Below are 5,000 nucleotides of genomic sequence, written 5' to 3' on the forward strand. Positions count from 1 at the left end.
CTCTCTTCCTCTCTCTCATCCTCTCTCCTCTCTCTCTCCTCTCTCCTCTCTCTCTTCCTCTCTCTCATCCTCTCTCCCCCTCTTATCCTCTCTCCTCTCTCTCTTCCTCTCTCCTCTCTTTCATCCTCTCTCTCTCTCCTCCTCTCTCTCCTCCTCTCTCTCCCCTCTCTGTCGCCCCCCTCTCCCCTCTCTGTCTGTCTCTCTCTCTCTCTCTCTCCGTGTCTCTCCCTGTCTCTCTCTCTCTCTCTGTGTGTCTGTCTCTCTCTCTCTCTCTCTCCCTGTCTCTCTTTCTCTCTCTCTCTCTCTCTCTCTCTCTCTCTCCGTGTCTCTCCCTGTCTCTCTCTCTCTCTCTGTGTGTCTGTCTCTCTCTCTCTCTCTCTCCCTGTCTCTCTGTCTCTCTCTCTCTCTCTCTCTCTCTCTCAGACTTGTTAGATAGTTATCAGTCAGGCTTGTTAGATAGTTTTAGTCAGGGCTTGTGTTATAGTTATCAGTCAGGCTTGTGTTATAGTTATCAGTCAGGCTTATTAGATAGCGATGAGTCAGGCTTTATTAAATAGCGATGAGTCAGGCTCGTTAGATAGCGATGAGTCAGGCTCGTTAGATAGTGTGTCACTATACCTTCTTTTCAAACTCAAGGTTAAATAAACTATTAATTAAATCACCTACCCTGAAGTTAGAGACTTCAAACGAAACCTTGAGGAGATACGTGTGAGTAGAACCAGTACAACAACGAGCTCTCAACGGTGAAAGTAGCTAGCTTTGTTCACTCAGAGAACAAGCAACATCAAATGAACACTTCCTCCCTCCAACGAGTCAAGTAGCTAGTAGGCTCTCTAGGAGAGAGGCTTTACACTCTAATTGCTCTGATTCAACACGTTTATATAGGGATGTTTCACAGGCTGCCTTCTTCACACACACACACGTACACACACACACACATACAAACATCTAACACACATTGACAGAAGACAGGTGAGCTCTACGTATCATACCGAAACAGAATACGTTGCTACTTCCTTCCTTCCTCACTCCCACTTCCTCTCCAACTAACTCCAACTTTCAGACCTAGTGAACTCCGCTCAGAGGATGGTGGTGTAGGTGTGGGCAGACAGAAGGACAGTAATTAGCTGCTTAAATCCAGTATATCACAGTGGATTAGTACAGTTCAGGTAACATCCGGCTGTAGGAGGTGAGAAGGTGAGAGGTGCCAAAACAACAAGCCCACATTAACGGAGGCACTTTGGAAAAGCTATTAACTCAGCCAGAAGAGGACGAGAGAGAGGGGAGAGAGAGGAGGAGAGAGAGAGATGACGAGAGAAAGGAGAGAGGAGGAGAGAGAGAGGAGGAGAGAGAGAGAGGAGGAGAGAGAGGAGAGAGGAGAGAGAGAGGAGAGAGGATGAGAGAGAGGAGGGAGGAGAGAGAGAGGAGAGAGGAGGAGAGAGGAAGAGAGAGAGGAGAGAGGAGGAGAGAGAGGAGGAGAAGAGAGAGGAGAGAGGAGAGAGAGAGGAGAGAGGATGAGAGAGAGGAGGAGAGAGAGGAGAGAGGATGAGAGAGAGGAGTGATTTAGTTACTCCGACTGTACAGATATGTTTTGAGACTCAAACGGGGAACAAACGACCTCTTTAATTCATCACAGAATTAACACATGAGCTGTCAGGTGTTGAGATCGGAAGCTGTCAATAACATTTCAAACAGACTAATACATCTATTAACATAAATAATCACTAGCAGATCTATTTAATATAATCACTAGCAGATCTTAAAACATATTTACCATGTAACGATGGATTAATATATGCCATTAAGCAGACCGTTTTATTGCCAAAAATACTTTATTCAACCGTGCATACATGAAACACATACCATTTCAAAGGAGCAATGTTGTATTATTAGGTAGTAACCTGTTATATCTGAGACCACGGGCTGGTAGAGGTTACCACGGGGTCAGGCACACGCTGGCGGAGCCCCCTGATGAGTCCAGGTGGTGACTCACGCCCTCTCGGCCAAGTAATTAAGTGTCCATTGCAGCCTTCACGGCAGGAGGGTCCTGTGTTGCTATGGTGTGTCCATGGCAGCCTCCACAGCAGGAGAGTCCAGCTACCCACAAACCACCGCTGCCACCCTCTCTCCATCTGTGAGGAGGGTGACATGAGCTTCAGCACAACCAGAACTGAAGAGAGAAAGAGAGCGAGAGAGAGAGAGAGACAGAGAGAGAGACAGCGAGAACAGAGAGAGAGAGAGACGGAGATGGAGAGAGAGACGGGGAGAGAGAGAGAGAGAGGAGAGAGAGAGAGAGAGAGAGACATGGAGAGAGAGAGACGGCGAGAGAGAGAGAGAGAGACACGGGAGAGAGAGAGAGACACACGGAGAGAGAGAGAGACGGAGAGAGAGAGAGAGAGAGAGAGACGGAGAGAGAGAGAGAGAGAGAGAGAGAGAGACATGGAGAGAGAGAGACACACGGAGAGAGAGAGAGACGGAGAGAGAGAGAGAGAGAGAGAGAGACGGAGAGAGAGAGAGAGAGAGAGAGAGAGAGAGAGACATGGGAGAGAGAGACATGGAGAGAGAGAGAGAGAGAGACGGAGAGAGAGGGAGAGACACGGAGAGAGAGAGACATGAAGAGAGAGAGAGAGAGAGACATGGAGAGAGAGAGAGACACGGAGAGAGAGACAGAGAGAGAGAGAGAGACACGGAGAGAGAGAGACATGAAGAGAGAGAGAGGACATAATTTAATTCTAGGTATTAGACGGATTTCTTCCTCAGTGTTTGATTCCTGTTGATCCTGAAGCTAAATAATATAAATGCTGATTGAGGGGATTGAACAGTACCACCTGTGGCTTTTATTATTGGGTGTTTATAATCTCTGGTCAAGTCATGGTTAACTAGCCAGAGAAAACCATCCTTCCTCATCCACTCAATTACACATTAGACCTAGTGGTTAGAGTCTGCTTGATCTCAGCGGGCATACCTTCCCTAATCAAATCACATTATACCTAGTGGTTAGAGTCTGCTTGATCTCAGCAGGCATACCTTCTCCTAATCTAATAGAATCACATTATACCTAGTGGTTAGAGTCTGCTTGATCTCAGCAGGCATACCTTCTCCTTACCTAATAGAATCACATTATACCTAGTGGTTAGAGTCTGCTTGATCTCAGCAGGCATACCTTCTCCTAACTAATCACATTATACCTAGTGGTTAGAGTCTGCTTGATCTCAGCAGGCATACCTTCTCCTAACCAAATCACATTATACCTAGTGGTTAGAGTCTGCTTGATCTCAGCAGGCATACCTTCTCCTTACCTAATCACATTATACCTAGTGGTTAGAGTCTGCTTGATCTCAGCAGGCATACCTTCTCCTAACCTAATCACATTATACCTAGTGGTTAGAGTCTGCTTGATCTCAGCAGGCATACCTTCTCCTTACCTAATCAAATCACATTATACCTAGTGGTTATAGTCTGCTTGATCTCAGCAGGCATACCTTCTCCTAACCAAATCACATTATACCTAGTGGTTAGAGTCTGCTTGATCTCAGAAGGCATGCCTTCTCCTAATCAAATCACATTATACCTAGTGGTTAGAGTCTGCTTGATCTCAGCAGGCATACCTTCTCCTAATCAAATCACATTATACCTAGTGGTTAGAGTCTGCTTGATCTCAGCAGGCATACCTTCTCCTAATCAAATCACATTATACCTAGTGGTTAGAGTCTGCTTGATCTCAGCAGGCATACCTTCTCCTTATCTAATAGAATCACATTATACCTAGTGGTTAGAGTCTGCTTGATCTCAGCAGGCATACCTTCTCCTAACCTAATCACATTATACCTAGTGGTTAGAGTCTGCTTGATCTCAGCGGGCATACCTTCTCCTTATCTAATCACATTATACCTAGTGGTTAGAGTCTGCTTGATCTCAGCAGGCATACCTTCTCCTAACCTAATCACATTATACCTAGTGGTTAGAGTCTGCTTGATCTCAGCGGGCATACCTTCTCCTTATCTAATCACATTATACCTAGTGGTTAGAGTCTGCTTGATCTCAGCAGGCATACCTTCTCCTAACCTAATCACATTATACCTAGTGGTTATAGTCTGCTTGATCTCAGCAGGCATACCTTCTCCTAACCAAATCACATTATACTTAGTGGTTAGAGTCTGCTTGATCTCAGCAGGCATACTTCTCCTAATCAAATCACATTATACCTAGTGGTTAGAGTCTGCTTGATCTCAGCAGGCATACCTTCTCCTTATCTAATAGAATCACATTATACCTAGTGGTTAGAGTCTGCTTGATCTCAGCGGGCATACCTTCTCCTAATCAAATCACATTATACCTAGTGGTTAGAGTCTGCTTGATCTCAGCGGGCATACCTTCTCCTAACCTAATCACATTATACCTAGTGGTTAGAGTCTGCTTGATCTCAGCGGGCATACCTTCTCCTTATCTAATAGAATCACATTATACCTAGTGGTTAGAGTCTGCTTGATCTCAGCAGGCATACCTTCCTCCTAACCTAATCACATTATACCTAGTGGTTAGAGTCTGCTTGATCTCAGCAGGCATACTTCTCCTAATCAAATCACATTACACCTAGTGGTTAGAGTCTGCTTGATCTCAGCAGGCATACCTTCTCCATACCAAATCAAATCACATTATACCTAGTGGTTAGAGTCTGCTTGATCTCAGCAGGCATACCTTCTCCTAACCTAATCACATTATACCTAGTGGTTAGAGTCTGCTTGATCTCAGCAGGCATACCTTCTCCATACCAAATCAAATCACATTATACCTAGTGGTTAGAGTCTGCTTGATCTCAGCAGGCATACCTTCTCCATACCAAATCAAATCACATTATACCTAGTGGTTAGAGTCTGCTTGATCTCAGCAGGCATACCTTCTCCTAACCTAATCACATTATACCTAGTGGTTAGAGTCTGCTTGATCTCAGCGGGCATACCTTCTCCTTACCTAATCAAATCACATTATACCTAGTGGTT

The 5,000-nt window shown here is 45.2% G+C and overlaps 1 protein-coding gene across 1 annotated transcript in view; it reads left to right on the forward strand.

Annotated features, from left to right (window-relative positions):
• LOC110517647 (protocadherin-9) overlaps window positions 1-5,000 on the forward strand; it is a 588,581-nt gene that overhangs the window by 538,995 nt on the left and 44,586 nt on the right. The window lies entirely within an intron of this gene.

The sequence above is a fragment of the Oncorhynchus mykiss genome, unplaced genomic scaffold, assembly GCF_057628025.1.
Source record: "Oncorhynchus mykiss isolate SJ-2025 unplaced genomic scaffold, ASM5762802v1 scaffold98, whole genome shotgun sequence".
Lineage (NCBI taxonomy): Eukaryota > Metazoa > Chordata > Actinopteri > Salmoniformes > Salmonidae > Oncorhynchus > Oncorhynchus mykiss.